The following is a 19,343-nucleotide window of genomic DNA, read 5'->3' on the forward strand; positions in this document are numbered from 1 at the left end:
GGGGTCTGTCCTATGCATGAGAAAGGGCAGGCTACCTTGCTGTTGAATTGTGATTATAATGGAAGAATTTTTAGCACATCTATAGCATCTCTCTTCCAAGGATCTCCAAGCACTTAGCAGTTTAGTCTCATAGTTCCCCTGTGACACAGGTAAGGGATGATATAGAAATCTCTTCATCCCCCCTTCTGAAATGCAGCCATCTCTGGGGTAGGATGCAGAGGCTTTTTAACCACATATAGCAATGCGGCTCACTGGTTTAGGATATACAGTGAGGGCATTTAGGGAAGCAGAGCAGGATGGCCTGAACTGGAATTTGAGTAGCACACGGGCATTAGCACTCCTACTCCTGCAGAAAGCGTCACGGGATCTTTAATGATCATGAGTAGGCATGACACCGAATGTATGTGTCATCCAAAAGTCTGCAGCTCCTAGCATCAGGCTTGCTTAGCTCAGTACTGATTCCAAAGGGAAAGGGGCTGGCAGATTTGCCAATGCCTGTCTTACAGCACCACGGTGTGCCCTCCCACCAGCTGATGGGGTGCAGTCTGGCTTTGCTTGTGGGAGCTGACAGGGCCACGGCACAAAATGCTGCCAATGTGGCTGCAGTCAGACTTCACCGTTAAGTTTCCTGTGAACCAAGGCCCCACTGCCATTGGCTGAAGCGAGGGGGAGAAAATGCAAGGAAGGCAAATATTCACGGAGGGTTAAGTGTTGGGGTGCAGGAGGTGCTGAGGCCCAGCGCTAATCTTTCAGCTTTCAAAGCCTGGGTTAGATCACATGTGCAATGAGTTTGGAGGTCTCAGTCTGGACCAAGACTGGACCAACATTATCTCCCCAGTACCACAGACCGTCCTGCCCTGGCATCCCACGGCCTGTGTCTCATAGGTGCTGACAGGAACATAAGGAGCTGTTTATCAAACTCCATCGCACTCATGCAGTGTTGGTATTGGCAAAGCGCAGCGTTACAGTGCAATGCAGATCCTCGCAGCGCCCATCAGTGAGACAATGGGCCCTGCGTATACACGGCATTACAGCTGGGTACAGTTTCTCCTTGTGTTGTTACAAGCTTTTCTCAGAGGACTAAGGCTAAGCATTTCTGAAAGTGGCCTCTGATTTTGGGTGCTGAGTGTTTCAGGCACTTTGAGCATGATTTTCAGAGGTAGCACTGAGTGCCCACAGCTCCCCTTGACTCCGAGTGTTGTCACAGGTGCTTGGTACCTCTGAAAATCAGGTTCAAATGCCCAGAGCCTCACAGCTGTTTAGGAGCCTAAGTCCCATTGATTTCAATACCTTTGAGCATCTGGGCCAAGGTGTTTCCAAATGGGGAACTCAGAAATGGATCACGCAGCAAAGGGCAAGCTCCCCGGCACTGCCCACACTCTGCCCGATTCTGCACAGTGAGCAAGCAAGCAATCTCCTCCAGACCTGAGCGTCTGCCTGCCTAGCTGGGGATGCTTGCAGGTCAGGCTTGATGAGCTTATTTCAGGGCAATGCCCCCCACCCCCCTGCTCTGGAAGGACCAATGCTAGCAAGCATGTCAATCTCCTTCCTTGGCCCATCAGTCCGTCCCAAAGGCAGAGATGTTTTTAGCCATGGGAATTTTTGTCCCACTAAGAGCTGGACAGAGACTCACCAACATTTATTTCCCACAGGCCATCAGGCAACTGGATGCTGGGCTAGATTGCAACAGCTGATCCAGAGCTGCAATTTATTTTCACAAAGCAAAGGAAAGAGGCTGTGGACAGCAGGACACCCACAGGGGCGCTACACTCCAGTTGGAAGAAATCCCCAAATTAGCGTGCGAATCAGGTCTGGTTTTCAGCTCATTCTTCTCCACCCTCTCTCCCACGTACGTCCCCGCTGGTGTCTGGAGATCAAGTGTGCTGAGGAGGTGGTTCTCTGGCAACTGTAACCACAAGACGTGTCCATGTCCTGCCAGTGCGCGGGGCAGATTCTTGTTCATTATTTGTGATTTATGCAGGGCCGGCAGCATGCTGGCCGCCAAGCTGCTTGGCTGCTCTAAGCAGTGTGTCTCTTGCAAAAGAAGTGTGAGGCGCAGACAGAGCGAACAGCACAGTGACGACAGGTGAGTGCTGGAGTCGGCATAGAGGAATCCCGCCCAGCCCCCTGCCTGTGCTGTATCAGCTCTGCAGAGAGAGGTTTCCAGTCTCCAGAGCTGCTAACCTGGCCCATTTCACCAGCACTAAGTGCTTCATCCTGCTGCCATTGGAGTCCGTGGCAAAGCTCCCACTGGCTCGGTGGGGGCAGGAAGAAGGCCTTAGATTCTCACACTCACACTAGCTCTGGTTGTCTGCTGTGAGGTAAGGCAGGTCGCCAGGTTGGTCTGGAAAGCTTTTCCTTCCATGATGGGACGAGCCAACCCTGGGATCAAACAAAACCCACCTTCGCCCACATCGCTCCCACCTGCCCCTATGGTACGTCCCTTCCATGCAGGCGAAGGAGCACTTAGCATCCTGCGATGCTGCTGAAATATGGCTCTGTTGACTGAGGCATCTGGGGGATGCTGCACCCCTCACCTTTCTGAGGTTGGTGAGAGAACATTGCTCAGTTCATCCCAAATCTGTGTCCACAGCAGGGCCGTGCACTGTGCTGCAGACGCCACGCCTTTCCCAGCTAGCATGGCTCACTAGCTGCCTTTCCACATGTAGGAGAAACCTAAAGGTAGCCTAGACCGCCAGAGAGTTGGTTAGTGATTCCTCTTGCACCCAGATGCCCCTTGGGCTTTTGGAGAACACTGCTGAGCTAAAAACTCTGCTCCAAGTTGCTAAGCATGCACAGCCATGCTTCTTGGACTAAGAGTTGAGCCTTTCTGTCTTTCTTTCTTTCTTTCTTTCTTTCGGGCCTGTCTATGTTATTTAAAAGGGCACGGCAGCAAACCTGTGGAGTACCTTGATCTCAGTACCTGACCCTTGTATCGGCACACAATAGCTGTCCTAGGCATGTTTCAAGTGAGGTTGTATTTGCTGGTTGCAACACCTGGGACAAAGTCTTTAGATTAGATCTGGCTCAGACAGTGCTGTCTGCAAAGGTTTCTTCCTAGTATGCGCAAGGAGCTAGGAGCATTCCAGCTGCCCCCCCAGCTCCATCCTACAATGCCTTGCCTTCCACATGGAATCTACCCCAAATCCCTTGCTCTCAGCAACAATGCCAGGTGTTGTTAGAGAGATGCTTCTGGAGTCTGAAAATGCCCTGGAACAGCCATGGCTGGTGGATGCACGGTGCGAGAATGTGCCAGCATGGTTCTGTGAGGGGACAAGCTAAACGGGCTTAAGAATCAGCCACGTAGGGCTATTAACATCTCAGCAGCAGTTTCCACCTAGGCTAAATTCAGACCGGTGCAAATCTAGGCTCCTAGTCTATGTCTCTTCTCTGCGTCTCTCTCGTTTTATTTCTCTCTCTGCCGCTCTTCCTCTGTTTTTCTCTCTTCTGTTACTCACTCATTCTTCCTCTCTCACAGGTAGCTAATTGATAGTTTCCCACGATGCACAGCAATCTCCCTGAGCATGCCTTTCGCAATACTTTTATTATTAAGTCTATCCTGCCTTCCTGGGCAGCTTTATCAGCACTAGCCACCTATTAATCAGCAGTCCTCCAGGAACCAAGGCCAGGGTAAACGCCATTGAAGAGAATCGGATCGCCTGGCCTGGCCAGTTGTGACAGGCACTTGTCAACTGGAGGAGACAATTCAGATAAGGGACAGGAAGGTCCCACTCCGGCAGACTGGTCAGCACCATTTCAACAGGCAGCTGCTATGGCAGAGCTGGTGATTTACAAATACACCCTTGTTGCTTTAATCGTCTTCCAAGATCTTTTCTTTCTTCCTTTTCCAGTTCCCAGCCCTTGCACTGTCTGAGCGAGCGATCTCCTGGCGCAGCAGGGGAGGTGAGACCTGAATAGGCTGTCACAGAGGGCAATCATCACTGAATCTACACCTAGATAGATCCAGTGCCTGGGAACTCAGACATAGGCATGTAGATGGGGAGTGGCTGCTATTTCAGACAACAGCCTGGGGCTGCACTACATCCTGCCTGTCTCTGCCCAGCCCCCCTGAATTTCCCTGCACAAAGTCCATTTGCTTGGAGTCTGTGCGCAAGGGAAGGAGCATGGCCCACGGGTCAGGGCAATCATCTAGATTTTGGGAGGCCCAGCTTCAATTCCCTGCTCTGCTGTGGCTGCCTGTGTGACCTTAGGAAAGTCACTCAGTCTCTGTGCCTCAGTTGCCCAACCATACTCTGCAGACACTAGCTCTGCTCTGCTTTGCAGGGTTAGGAGCATAATTACATTAAAGGCTCTGAGGCGCTCAGATACTCCACCAGTGGAGGCCAGGTAAGTAGCAGAGATAGAGGGTCTGTGAATTTCAACCAGGATGACTACTAGGGAAAGTCTTAACCCCAAAGGCCAGTCCAGGCAGCGTCTTCAGACTCCTCCAGCATCTCTGCTTGAGGGCTGTCACATTTCCGCAGCCACCCTTGTAGCACGGGTAGCATCAGCAATGGAGGGAATGGATAATCTTTACCATGAATAGATTGCAGTGACAGTCATTTATGAAACAAAGTAGCTAGAAGAGTCTGTACTATTAAGAAGAGTATGTGCAGGTGCCTTTCCCAACCTGCCCTATAAACACAGCCCGGCTGAAGTACAAACTCACCCCCTTCCTGGGGTTTGGTTCTATTCGTGAAGATAGTAATAATAAGAGAACATAAAGATCTGCTCAGACCTGCTCCCAGACTCCTCCATTAGGATGGCTCAGCCCACACCCTAGATCCTGCTGTCTCCTCAGGGAGCCACACCCACCTCCCTTTTATCCACTGAGGTAACTGCCTGCAATAGTGAGTAAGTAGAACCTGCTTAACCCTTTCCTAGAAGGCAGTGGTGTACGGAGGGTCTCTGGCGCCAAGGGACAAGCCTACATTTGCACCCCCCCCCCTCAGACCCTCCTGCATCTCCTGCACGTGGTGGAGGGCCGGCCTGGCCCCGCACGCTGGCACGGGGGGGGGGGGGCCTGACCCCCTGCCCCACCTCGGTACACCACTGCTAGAAGGAATGTCACCTGGGGAGGGTATTGCAGGCGATCACTGCCAGCCTCTTACACACAGGTCCGAGAAGGTGAATGGGTAGCACTGTGTGTGGCCAGTGACTTGGAGAACATGAAGGCCTCGCAGCATAGCCATTGGCCAGCGAGGAAGCAGAGCTCCTAGCCCAGTGGTACAGAGAGCTCTCCTCACACCTGCTGACGGTGTGTGCACAGAGAGACCCTGATGACTCCGCTATGGCTCCTGTCCCACACAAATATCCCAGATCAAACGCTGCGGTGGTATTGGTGTGAAAGGCGAGCGAGTGATAATGGCTTCCCTTGGTTACACCTGCCACAGAGGACGGCTGCTCATACTAGCTGCACTTGCAGCCTGTGTGTGTTAAGCATCAGTCAGCGGCTCAGAGCTGGGATATGTGATACAGGCCCAGTGAGAGCCAGCGGATGCTATGCAGCAGGCAGTAATGCACCCTGGGATCTCTGGTATAGGCTGCAGCCTGAGGATGGAGCCTAATGTGTCATGGGAGCAGCCAGTTCGGATTACAGACAGAGCCTGCACCAGCATTCAGCGAACAGTGTCTAGGCGGTAAAGTCTAGACAACAAATGTCAGAGGATGGGGGTTTCTGACACAGGATACAGACAGAGATCGAATACCAAAGCCAACCTATGGAGATCAGCCAGCCGAAGACAGCCTGAAATGGGAGCCTGGGATGATCCTACCTGCAGCTGCCAAGGATGAGGGTGAGTAATGATGGGGATTTTCTGCTGATCTCTTTAGTGTCATTCCTTCACCCACCCTCCCAGCCCCTGGAATAGGTGGGGTATTTCCTAGTCTATTGGGTTGTTTAGTGTCCTCCAGCAGTTTTGCCCTGAGTATTTCATTTCTGCTCACTGCACCGTCCTTAGGCGGTCAGAGACACCAGGCCTGATTCCTAACTCAGGCCTATTCTACCTCCAGTGTAACTCCAGTGACTCCAGCAGAGTTACTGTTGGTTTGCACTAGTGAAAGAGCGAACGCACTTCAACCCACTGGGTCCAGTCCTCAAACTCAGGCTACAGAATAAGGTGCCTAAATTCTGCATTTAGAGTGTCAAATCTGGCTTCAAAATACTAGTCCGAATCCATACTTTGGGAAGGGCTAATTTTAGGCTCCCAAAGCTTAACATGGAACTTTTTGTCTGGTTCAGATACCAAGGGCCAAATTCAATGGGAGTCTCTTACACCTAGTGCCAGAGCCTCAGCTCAGGTTGCATCTCCTCCATGCAGCTCCAGCTTCATGCAGTTTGCTTCCTCTGACCAATCCACATAGGGGGCAGACTAGGGAAGGGAAGGAACATCACAGGATTGCAAGCAGCTGGGTCCTGGCAATGCTGGTGGTGGAATAGTCTAGCTGGCAGAATTTAATACAGCCCTGGGGTTACACTAGGTTATGCTATGTGAGAGTCCGGTTTGGCCTCTGGTCAGCCCCAGAATCCTGGGAGGCCAAAAGCTGGTACAGTTGAGGAGTAAGCCCCTAATGCATCATTTACACCAGGGGGTAAGTGACAAATTTGTGTTGCTTGTACCGATCTGGCAGGAAGCATGCAGGCAAAACAAGAGCAAAACAGATGCCCAGAATTTCTAAAGCTAAAGGAAAGGTCTTTAAACATCTAATCTACTCATCACCATCCCTGCGGGTTTGTTTCCTCTGTGCTTCACTCAGCCCTGACCCCAGCCTGGTCAGTTTCACATTCTTGTTTCTAGTCTGTTTCATATGTTCTGTGTGACCTCATGGGAAATGGCCCAGAATGTAACTGTGTGGCAACCTGAGAGCCAGAAAACCAGGTTCTGGAATGCTCTTGAATCACTACTTCTTAACTGCAGAACAGCTGATCTCATAACAGGGCCAGCTTCCCGCCCTTGAGACTGCTTCCAGGAGAAGGGAAGGAGCAAACCATAATCCCAGCTCTCCAAAAAGGGGTTTTTGGATGCCACCAGTGCAGTACTGCGGACCAAATTCTGGCTCTATGCAAAATGGCCCCATAACGGGTGTGTATGTCTGCTACAAGATCAGCATTTGAGACGGGTGTGCCTGTATCCCAGCCAGCAACAGCCCCTTCCCCCTGCAATAATCTGAGCAAGGGCTGTATGTATGGGCCATTGATGGATCAGGGGTGTCATTGCATAAATATGCAGATCCTTCCCCTTGATCCCAAGGCCCTGCCCTTCAGCTCTTGTCACCCACCATGTGGGTGTGTGCTGAAGGGTCTCTGCGAGAAAGCTGTAATAGAGACAGTCCCTCCAATCCTTTAGTCCTCAAGATTGGTGTGGGGTTTTCTAGCCAGCACCTTCCAGAATTGGACGGTAGGTAACATCTTACAGGTATATGAATGATTCATGTTGCATAATCTATAGTCCCGTGTTCTTACCACATGCTATATAATACACACAATACTGTCCACGTTAGATATTACACACTATTATGTAATATGCTATCTCCTCCTACGATCACTGTAGGCCTGCTGCTGCCAGGTGCTGAGTGCACACAGCTCCTATTGAGGTCCTGTGTCTTATAGATGTAGCCCCTGTGACAACACAGCCATCATCGTCATTTTCTGTCCGTGGCCCCTTTATTAAAGGGTTACAGTGCTCCACCTGTATCTGAGCCTTGGAGCCTCAGATCATTTTCAAACCAGCAAAGACTCTGGGAAGCCGCAAAGGGGATAAGGTAAGTGGCCTCCGGGCTGGGCAGCCCCAAGCAATTTGAGCTGTCAGAGCTGGGAATCCCTCGAAGCACAGGTGGGTGTAGTGGAAACACAAGTGGCACTGCCCCCATGTCACAGAGACACCTGTGTCTCACTCCAGCACGCGCCTGTGTGGACAGGAATGAAATGCCATCTGTCCCATGATTAGGAGCAGGGCCTGACCCTGTCTTACGGCTCTCCGCAGCCACCTGACACTAGCCCATAGCGCTGGAAAGTTACAGGCCTCCCTTTGCTTTCTCTGTCCCTTCCCCAGCGTTCTCTAGGGCGAGCCGCACAACAGGTTGACTGGAGGGGTGTGAGAGCCACACACCCCTGGCTTCATCCCAGCCAACGTTAGGGACGACGACAGTGCAGTCACTTGGTTAAAAAGCCCGACAGGCCAGCCCCAAACCACGGTCCTGTACCGGTGCACACAAGGGATCAGAGCACAGCCCATGACCTACCTTGGCGGAGGGACGGTGAGACCATGGGAGGCTGATGGAAAGGCGAGGTTCCAGTTCCTGTCAGGCAGAAGGCCCTGCAGGCTGGCTGCCTCCCCTGCTGTATAGAATCCAGCTGCCAGGGACGCCTACTGGGTCCTTCTCCGTGGCTCTGCACATTGGCAGGAAGGTCACAGCAGATGGGGAGGAGGGGGGTAAAGATCAGCGCGGAGATTAGAGAGGCATTTTTAGCCAGCCAATGGCAGGCTGGGCCCTGCATGATGACTCGCCCGACAGCACAAGGTGAAAACACGACTGCAGAAAAGGCAGTAAATGAGCTTAGAGCTGCGCTCTGGTCGGGGCGGTTCCTTCCCACCCCACTCGCTCTCTGCTCTCCCTTTGCACCCCCTGCCGCGCTCTCCCCTTTCACTATCTCTCTCCCTCACTTTCTCTCTCCTTCCTGCTGCTCCCTCTTCCTTTTCCCTCTCTCTCTTTGTCCTCGCATACTTTGAATTTCCTCCTATCTGTGGTTTCCATTTCATGCATCTGACGAAGTGGGTTGCAGCCCACGAAAGCTTCTGCCCGCAGGAATTTGTTAGTCTTTAAGGTGCTACAGGGCTCCCCTGGTTTGTTCTTTTCTCCATCGCCCTCCCCTCATGCCCCCGCTCACGCTCCCTTCCCCCGCATTCTCTCACTCCCCAGCACTGTCTCTCCTTTCCCCCCACATTCCCCAGCACTCTTCCTCTCCCACCCCCTTCCTTCTCCCACTCATTCCCCTGCCTCGTGCTCCCTTCCCCTCACGGTCCGTCTCAGATCCCAGACCAGCTTTCCCTTGCACCTGCTGGAGCCCCTAAGATGCTGAGTTTAGGGGATATTGTACCATGAGCCTCCATCCAGTCCCCTCCATGCAGACTAGAAGGAGACTGGGTGGGAAGTGGTCTCCCCTGCCAGTTGCACTCATTCTACTGGGGGGGCCCAGCCTCTGCTTGCTTTGGTCTAGAACTTGGGGCCCCAAATACTTGCTGTCATTCCTCATGCTTAAGGCTGGCCCTCTTATCTCCACTACCCTGCTTTCTACGCCATGCACAGTTCTCTCCCTTGCTGACATAAATTTCTCTGTTGCTGGGGCTGCTGTAATATATACAGTGTAAATAGACCTTTCCCCCTTCTAGTGCTGCCCTGCCTCGTAGGGATGGTGGATACAGAGCTAGAGAGCAGCTGTGCACATGCTCTACCTCTCATCCTCCCTTCATCCTCTGGGGTCAGACCTGCCTCTGTCTCACCAGGACCTGCCACTATCAACCTTGCAGCATTGTCAGTTGCTTGGGGCAGGAATTCTGGATCATGAATGGAACGCTATAGGCAATAAGCCGAGGCTGGGCCAAATTCTGCTCTCACTTACTCTGATGCATCCCATGGTAATCAGTGGGGTTGTGCTAGCTGACTGAGTGCAGCATGTGTCCCGTTGTCTTCAGGTGAGGGGAACTGCAAGATTTATTGGCCCAAGCAGTAAATCATGACTGAGGTGAGTTCAGTATTGACCAGGAACGGAACTAAATCTTTATGCTCACCCTGTGAAGTCAACTACTAGCAACTACGTGCAGACTTACATTCTGAGGGGCCAGGTGTTGAAACGGATAGCTCCAAGGTCAATGCAAAAATGCATGCCTGCCTATAACTGCATGTGTGGGGCCTGCTCCCATGCCTTGCGTCTTGTGGGCCGCCCCCCGCACATCCGTTCAAAGAGGATGTGAAAACCTACCAAAGTACCATAGTAGTATTTTACACTCACTTTGCATATGTATAAATAACCACTTGATGCAGGGCAGTGAACAGCCAGGCTCTTTGTCATCCATGATGTGTGCACAAACTGGATAACTGCACATGAAAAGGGGCAGTTCCTGCAGATGACTAAATATCAGGAAGACAAAGTGGGTGAGGTAATATCTTTTATTAGACCAACTCCTTCAGAGCTCTGTGTGGCTCAAAAGCTCATCTCTCTCACCGACAGAAGTTGGTCCAGTAAAAAATATTATCGCACCCATCTTCTCTCTCTGATATTCTGGGACTGGCACGGCGACAGCTATGCTAAATATCAGGAAATCATTCTGCTGTTGGTGATTACAAGCGACCACTCCTCAGGTGTAAACCCAGGGTGAGAGGAGAATACAGACAATAGTATTTTGAATGCCCTCTAGTGGTCGTTTTTATTTTCATTCTCCCTAGTACGGGGCCATTGGCTTGCCTTACTCTGAATACTTAAAAGGAAGATGGATGTGTCTGTGTTTGAGAAAAACCTAGTATAAAATGGTTAGCAGCACCTCTGAAACTCTCTAGGGCAGATTCTGCTCTCTCCCTGAGGTAAAGCCAGTGAAATCAGTGAGATTGCTATAGTTTTACGCCAGGGTAACTCTTTTATGTCATACAACCAGAGGTTAGAGAAAAACTTAAAATACTCTTGTGGGAAGTTTGCAACGTAACACAACTTTATTTTTTACAATTTGGAAGAATAAAAGAGAGCGAGAAAGCGGGCTGGTTCCTAAGACAGAGAGGCCCATGTCATCCCAGCTCACTCAAGGCTGGCTGGCTGCAGAGGGAGGGTTGGTAGGCCCAGAGTGCACACTGCCCTACAGAGCCCCCAGCCGGTGAGCAGAAAAACCCCTAAACTGTAAAGTGACAGCTTGTAATTTGTACATAATTTTCTACACATCACAGTAGCCAAGAGCAGAATCTGACCTTGCATCTGTACTCAAAAATCCCATGTGTGTCCAGCATAAAACAACCCCCCGGAAGTTCAGCCGTGTAACCTGTAGACTAGGAGGAGATGAAGGTAGGTGTCTGAAAAGAACAATCCCTTGTTTTTCATCTCTGTACAACAAGATTGGGAGGTGCGGAGTGCTGCAAAAAGCAGCAAGAAATACCCCTGGCGAATGTGGGGGAGTACTGCTTATTAATTATTCTTATTAATATTAATATGAGGAGGAATGGTGGGGCAGGGGTGCTATGAAAAGAGTCCCTTATTTTTTAAATACAGTGTTGGCAAGTCTCCAGAGTCCCGCCAGTCCTGGGTTTTGCAGGCCTGTTCCGCTTTGGCCTCCTTTCCTGGTTGAAGCAGAACGTTTCCTGCATTGTGCTACCTGCAGCTGGATGATGCATGGTGCAGATCACTGGCAGGGGCAGAGCCAGGGAGAGCAGCCGCTTTAGCTGCTCCTTGGCACATTCAGTCCCGCTGGGCATGCTCCGTGGCTGCAGGGGAGCTCAGGTACAGCATGTCATGCGCAGTCAGATGAGTTTTGCATCTCGTCTAAAAGACGCCCCTGCCCCCCCTCAACACTACGCTGGGGCAGAGGCAGGTTCTGACTTGAATGTAAGAGCTGATCTGGCAGTGCAGCTTCTGGCAGCACCTGTGTTCTCCTTCTAGGACTCCCCTCTGAGCACCGAGCAGGCCCAGTCCTGCTTAGGGCATGAAATGTGCCCCAAATTGCTGACAGGGGATGCATGGCTATTTTGCAGAGGAAGGCCTTCCCATTGCACGCATTTCTAACTTGCATGCCTGGCAGCTGACGCCCATCCTGCTGCAGTCGCAGTGAGTAATGCATGCTTATTTTTTTCTCACCTACCTCATGCTGATCGTGCGAGTTTGATCAGTATCTGTCTACATGGAGAGCAGTAGGGTTCTGTCTGTTTTGTGGCACAAGCGGGTACAAGCGTGAGCCAAAATGAGCAGTCCCTAGTAGCAGAAACTCTGAGCACCATGAGGGGATCGCCTATTAAACCATAGCCAGTGAACTGTGCTGGACAACCTCGCCATTAGTCACTCCCAGCCCCCTCTCCCCCTTCTTCCCCCGCAGCCTTGTTTTCCCCAGGAGCCTGGGAGGATCAGCTGCAGCACCTGGGGGAAGTCCCCAGGCTGAGAATTCACAGCAGTGTTATCTACCCAGCTCTCCCCAGTGTGGTGGCTTGCAGGCTTTTCTCTGATGAAGGAGGAGGAGGGAGAAAGGCAAGGAGGGTGAGAGTCTGCTGAGGAAGTAGAACATGGAAGTAGCCTGCACAGCTGTAGTGCCCATTGTCCCATCTCCAGTCATTTGACTGGTTGGCTATGGAGAGGGATGGAGATTCGGAGCTGACAGAAGGGGGTCCAGGCATATCTCCCACCCAGAAAGCTTCATCAAAATGCAGCTCCAAACAATAAATCCTTCGAGGCACATCATTTTGCACTGACCTGATTAAAAGAGTCTATTTGAGGGTTTTTACAAATCATTTTAATCTAAAAATCCCTGCAGAGTCTACACTGGATTCTGTTTTCCTCATAGCACCAAACTCTGTGTCTTCTCTTTACTTACTGACTCTGTTGAGCTCGGGGACGTGACACAGCCCTGCTCTTGTCTCCCTTCCCGAGGTTAGATTTGTAGTGGGTGTGGAGGGCCAGCACCTCCCTGGAACAACAGGTTCCAATCCCCAGGGTGTCAATACAGCTATTGATTTTTATGATATTTAATATGTGGTTTATTAATGGTGGTAGCTCACGATCGTAGTGCCGTAACTATGCCTGGCTGTCTATAGAGATTAAAATAAACCCAGCTCCTGCTCAGAAGGATTTACAATTTAAGCCCCCCGATCCTGTAATTTTATCCATGCAAATAGATGCCCTTTGCCCATGTGGAGTCTCTCTGACATGAACAAGATTCTGTGTGAGCCTAGGAGCCTACCCACATGAAGTCAAAGGGGCTCCATGTAGGCCCAGAGAATTGTGGGATCAAGGCCTAAATTAGGCAAACATGGCACGTGAAGGTATCAGTCAGAGGTAAGGGAGCATGGTTCTAGCCCTCGGGCCTCCACCTGTAAGAGATTTTGGTTTCAGCCCTGCAAGGGCCTTGATCCAGCAAACCAACCAGGCATGTGAGTGGGACTATTCACGCGCTTAAAGTTAAGCACTTTACTGGATCAGTGCCAGCACGCTCACCCTTTGGCAGGCTGCAGACCTTGTGCAGTAGCACTATCTGTTGTAGGTAGATGACTCACGTGAGAAATGCAAGCAGGGTTTGGCCCGTAATTTATCAAGTCCTTCAATCTCTCTGGATTGAAAATGCTATCTATCTAAATGTATGTCAGTCAGTTAGCTAGGATCACATTAACTATCCAGTTAAATAAACAGATGGCTGCCACTAGGACCTTGAAGAAGCCCCATGGCACTGCCTGTATTTCCTTACTCTCTTCATAAAATATTTAAAAGCTCCATCAAAGTCCTGTTTCATTTTGCTGGGGGGAGGACAAGCAGGGAGGGTTGTTCACTCTGCTCTGATCGTTGTCCCTGTCATACCAAGTGTAGAGAGATCTTAACATTTCACATTTTCTGCATCCGGCACAGCTTTTGTCCCTGAATTAATCTATTTCAGATTTATGCTTCATTTCGGGCATCCCACAGGGCTGTGAGGAATAATGTGGGCTAAATCCCTGCTCCTCTTTCATTTGTCTGCATGGCCTGACAAGATAATAATACTAAAATCCATTGAAAATGAGAGAGAGGTTTCAAGTATTTGCTCAAAAGAGTCAGGACTGTAGCCTGAACAACCAAGATGGCCATCTAGAAAATAAAATTGAAGTAAGGGCTTTCCAAAGGGACTCAGCCCTGGCCTAAAGCTGCTCCCATGCCAGCAGAGAGAGGTCTATGTTGTGCGCTTTTGAAAACCCCTCCCAAATTGCTAACCGGGGGTGGGGAGGAATGGGCAGACCAGCAAGTAGAATGCAGACAGATGGACAAAACCAACAAATCCAGCAGAAATTGTTTCCTTTATTTTGAATTTGCAATTTTTTTTTTTTTTTTTTTGGACAAATTCATACAGAAATGTAGAATAATAGTCCCAATCCTTATAATAGCGATGGGCTCAAACCAAAACTCTGGGGCTGGACACCTCCATATTTTGAGGAAATTCAGCTCTCTGTACCCTGCACACACTGGGTAAGCAGACCCCCCCTGAAGATGCTCGGTTTATTAGCCCCAGTTTGAAGGTGCGGAGACACTGAAGCACAGAGAGGAGCAGTGACTTTCTGAGGTGGCGCAGGAATTCCATGGCAGAGCTGGGAGCAGAACCCAGCTCTTCTGGCACCGAGCCAGCATAACTACATGTCATCCTCCCTCCTAGAATTAGCACATTTAATCTGTTGGAATTGGGGGTGCCTCCCCCCCTGAAAACTGGGCCCATGATCTATGTTTAATTTATAGAACTATACTGGCTGCATCTAATCAATGCAATATCTCTGCTTCGCCTGTCTTACTGAGGATGTTGTTGAGCCGAGCGAGGCACTCCTGGCTTGCGACAGGATAGAACATGCACTGCTTCCACCCTGCTGAGCAGGTGACTAGGATGTGGAACTGAACCCAGCTGCCGTCCCGCGTGGCAGTACAGAGCACAAATCACGAGGACACGCGGTAAATTAATAGACACATGGGAGCTGGATGACAGTCCGTCACAGATGATGATGTTGATAGCAATTAATAATTGATAAATGCTAAGGCTGATCCAAGTGTGCTGTAACGTAGTTAAGTGTGGCCTGAATGTGTATGTCAGTGAATGCTCATGGTGGAATCTGAGGGCCTGGTTCCCAGGGAAAAGCTTCTTACAAACAAAGCAGCATCCTCTCTCTAGAGCATCCCAGCTAGTGCAATGAGCAGCCCAATGGGAGCTAGTCCTCTTGGCCACCCTACCTGTGCCTCAGCTCTCATGAAGATGCACCGACATGATAGAGGGGAAGGAAGGGCTGATTCAGCATCTAAGGATGGCTTTGAGATCTGGAGGGACACACAAAAGGGAATTACTGTGGCCAGTGTGGAGGTGGTCCCAGAAACGTGCAAGCTTTCATTTGTCATGCTTGTGATTAAAGTGGGGACGTGTGTGCTTAAAGGGAGAGGCTGATCTAGGAATGGTCTAGATAATACTTAGTCCTGCCTTGTGTGCAGGGGACTCTCGAGGTCCCTTCCCTTCCAGTCCGACGATTCTGTGATCCTGATCATCCCTTGTAAACAACATGCTCCTGCTTTCTCTTGCTCATTCGGGGGGGACTGCTAAATGACACAGATGCAAAAACAGGAGGAATCAGATGGTTAGAGAGGCTGACTGCTGGGCTGATCCTACTGAAAGCGACTGGTTGAAACAAGAGCAGGGCAAATTGTGGGGAGAGGAATGGACACCACTAGGCTTGGGAAGAATCCTCCCTATGCAGCAGTGAGCAGTGCGGGCAGCCCTTCATTCCGATAACTGCAGTGCCCTCTAGTGCCATTGCCTGGACAGATCCATTGCTTGTGAAAGCTTTCAGAAGGAGAACACCGCACTTCTGCAGAGGCTGTTAGCCATTAGCAGCTTGCGTGCATGCAGAGGGAAGGGAGCTGAGGAGAGGATGCAGGAAGAGAGGCTGAGGGGGGCTCCAAATAGAGGTAGAAAGGGGGGATTTGATTGCAACGAACCCAAAGAAGTAATAGTGGGTTTAAAGCAATATCATTATGTGTGCAAATGGGATGTGTGTGTGTGTGTGTGTGTGTGTGTGTGTGTTAGCTCTGATCCTGAAAGCTGCTCCATGTGTGCAGACCCCTGCATCTCCCTGGAGCCCCATTGACTTTAGGAGTGGCTTTCCACTGGGCTAAGAGTCTGCTCATGCCGAACAGCACTGAAGACCGGGACCTTGGATGGCAAACTCTTCAGGGCAGGGATTGTGTTTATCTGTCTGGGAAGCATGTGGCATACTTTGGGCATGGAATAATAATGCATAACTGCAAGAGCTGTATTTCTGGAGTAAAACCCTGAATGTTTTTGGAGCAGTAGATGGTATATAAACAACAATATTGTTATTTTATTATCGCAAAGGTTGATTATTTAAATGGGAATGACAGGCCAAGCCAACTCTGTTGCTATTTCAAAGTCTGCAGGGAAGATCCTATGACTGTTGAAAGGCAAATTTGGTCCAATATTAACAGCTAAATAAAAATGCTTGACCCACATGTTAGGGAAGGATATTAGGGAGAAGATGGTTCTGCTATAATATACACAGTCACTCTGGGATTGCTGATGGAATCAATCAATCCATATCATGCCTGCAACTGTCTCTTCCACTGCTCCTATCTGACAGTCACCTACACCTGCTCCCACCAAAAGTCTGATTCTCTCAGTGGTGTGTCCGGTATTATTTTGAGCCTCTACAGAGAAGGAGGAGTTCCCAGGGGCTGCATGTCTAAAATAATGGGCTGTTTTTTCTTCCGCCTGGGAACATGAGCTCCGTTCACCCCAGCCTTTCTGTATTAAAGACTACGTGACCTTTATTGTGTTGCAGACAGCAAACTCTTTCTCAACATGTTCAGCCGACTGGAAAGGGCAGCTTCCTTGGGAGGCAGCAGCTGCTTTGATGCACTGAGGAAATGCAGGGTCAGCTTGATGGCTTTATTTATTTATTTTTCCTGTTTATCTCTTGTTTTGATCCCATTTCATTTCAGCAGTGACTCCCAGTTTTTCCCAAGTGCGGGACTACAGCAGCAATAGGCCGGGAGCACAGGAGAGAGAGTCTGATAGACACAAATCTCCAAAAAAGAATCTGATTGCAGCAATCATCTTCCATGCAGTGACACAGCCTATGCAGACTACAAGCCCCACTGTGCAAGGTTCCATCTTGAAATCAGTGGACCTGTGAAACCTCCAAATTAATGTAACAGTTGTGGGCTGTGTATTTATTTTCGCACCAAATTATTGGCTTAAAGTTTGGCTTATTATCCCTTCACCACACAGGCCCCTATCTTGCCAGGAGCTCCAAGCAGGCAGCCTGTAAAGAACTCACTTGCAGGATCACGGCAATGGAATGTACTCTGCGAACAGACTTTCATGAGTGACAGTAATGCATAGGAATGACTCTCTGTAAATGGGAGGGAATGGCATATTGGATCCTCAGGTTTTGACTCCAATACACAGATTAAATCACCACTGATGACCAAAGTGTTTGTATGTGGTCCTTATGGTGTTGTTTCCATAATAAAAGACAAAATCCCCTTCATGCAGACCTATGGATAGCTGAATAAATAGGTTCTTTGATGCAAGCTTTTTAAGATTTCCCTGTGATAATGCAAACTGGGATGAGGAACCTTCTGCCCTCTGGCTTATTTTATTTAACTGTGTTTTTAAATAACAATGCAAAAAATAATATAATAAGACTTCCTGCCTCTACATGTCCCACAGGTATATAATTTTCCTGCTTTCTCATTGGTGGGTCTCCGGCCTTTCTCATATATAAATATATACAAATTGCAATATTGAATACCAAAGGTCCAAAGGCTCCAATATATAATAGTGAATAGATTTACAGTAATCACTCCAGTAGCAATGTTGTTTTGGGCATTTACTGTGGAATGTTTCAGTAATTTTTTTGTATGTTGGTTAGAATTCACTTCCCTTAGCAGCTCATAAAATCCAGAATCTAGCGGTCAGTTGAGGCCATCATGTAAACCCCATATATTTTGTTTAATGTTTGCCTGTTTTTTTATTTCTCTTAGATTTTTGAAAATGCCCCCTCTAATTTGATTTAAACTAGGGCATCTATGTTTCATGGAAGGAAAGGACATCTGCATGAAGAGTACAGGACAGCACTTATTTTTTAGGGTCAGTATTTCCACCGTTTTATTCATCATACAAAGTCATACATGTGTGCACAGGATATGATGCTTCAATGAAATACAAGGCAAAGTATGTTAGAAAATATGGGATGTTTTGCGTGCCAAAAGCCGGATCTGCTGAGGTTCTGATTGTCATCTGCTCAGTACCTCTAAGGAGGCATTCAGCACTTCTCTGCTAACGGGTCTCCTTTAAAATATGGTACATGACCATCATTTTAATCTGTGTAATTGCAGAATTTATTCTTGTTTATTATTATGAGCATTTATGGAGCACCAATCATAATTGGATCTGGGCTCCTTTATAAGGTTTATATTGATAAATTAGTTATCTTAATTTCATTGATTACGTTGTGCTTGAATGCCAACAATCCCTTAGTGTTGAGTTAGAGAACTCTTAAAGCCAGACTGATGACTAGAAAGCCTGGGGACAGCACCACATCAGGGGTGATGGCTGGCAAGTGACCAGGATTCAGTGAATTCATTGAATTTGGTCTGCTAAATTGGATCATTAGCTTCCCAGGAGTTAGCCAGGTACTGAGAGAGGATGCAATATGAACGCTGATCCAATGCCCCTCAGTTCTCTTAATGAGATAGCATACCTGCCTAACTGGCTGGCTTGAAATTCTGGCTGCTGGCTTGAAATTCAGGCCTGGTCTACACTTAAAAATTAGATCAACCTAGTTACATCACTCAAGGCTGTGAAAATATTTGCATCCTGAGCACTGTAGTTAGTATCCGCCAGCGTAGATGCATTTAGCCCAGTGGAAGAACTCTGCTGACAATCTAGCTACCATCAGTTGGAGAGGTGGAAAAATTCCTTCCATCAATGTAGGAAGCATCTATGCCAGTGGTTCACAAACCTTTTAAATGAAGTCCCCCCCCAATGGACTTTTGTCTAACAATTGTGCTCCCCCTTTCCCTGAATCATGCCTCGCTTTCTCCCTTCTGAAAGGGGGGGGGGCGCTTTCCACACTGTAGGCCCTGTTTTTTCCCTGAAAGGGAGGTTTCAGGGGAAGGGGAGGGGGCCCGCGATTGTTAGGGGGTGCTTCCCGTGCTGTAGGCCCAAACAGTCACGCCCCTCCCCTTCCCCCGAACTCTCCCCTTTCAGAAAAAACACAGGGCCTACAGCCCAGGAAGTGGGGAGCACAGCAGCAGCAATGCGGGGAGCAGCAACAACTGGCAGCAGCACAGGAAGCGGGGACAGCAGCTGCTGCAGCAGCGCAAGGGCAGCAGCAGCGCAGGGAGCATGCCTGGCAGGGGGCTGCTTCCATCTCCAGGGAGCGTAGAGCTGCGCCCCCCCATGATCCACCTCACACCCTGCAGGGGGGCCTGCCCCCCACTTTGAGAACCACTGATCTATGCTATGTAGCAGCATAACTGCAGTGCTGTAGCTGTGCTGCTGTAGTGGGTGTATCCTCCATGGGGATTTCTCAGGGCCTCAGATTTGCCTCCGAAGGCCTGGTCTACACTTATAACA

General features: G+C 49.5%; 1 protein-coding gene and 1 long non-coding RNA gene across 2 annotated transcripts in view; one reads left to right on the forward strand and one right to left on the reverse strand.

Annotated features, from left to right (window-relative positions):
• The window catches only part of PACSIN1 (protein kinase C and casein kinase substrate in neurons 1), a 51,251-nt gene extending 42,977 nt beyond the window's left edge, over window positions 1-8,274 (reverse strand). Inside the window, exon 1 of the mRNA XM_067531572.1 lies at window positions 8,242-8,274. The gene's annotated coding sequence lies outside the window, so the exon portion shown is untranslated. The remainder of the gene's footprint in view (window positions 1-8,241) is intronic.
• Window positions 8,275-10,482: 2,208 nt separating this feature from the next.
• LOC137142290 (uncharacterized) lies at window positions 10,483-11,802 on the forward strand. Its single transcript, XR_010916882.1, has 3 exons — window positions 10,483-10,578; window positions 10,933-11,047; window positions 11,731-11,802. It is a non-coding gene; the product is annotated as an uncharacterized lncRNA (long non-coding RNA).
• Window positions 11,803-19,343: the final 7,541 nt, after the last annotated feature.

Source organism: Emydura macquarii, unplaced genomic scaffold (assembly GCF_026122565.2).
Source record: "Emydura macquarii macquarii isolate MOO-44397 ecotype Brisbane River unplaced genomic scaffold, CSIRO-AGI_Emac_v2 contig_3220, whole genome shotgun sequence".
NCBI classification, from domain to species: Eukaryota; Metazoa; Chordata; order Testudines; family Chelidae; genus Emydura; species Emydura macquarii.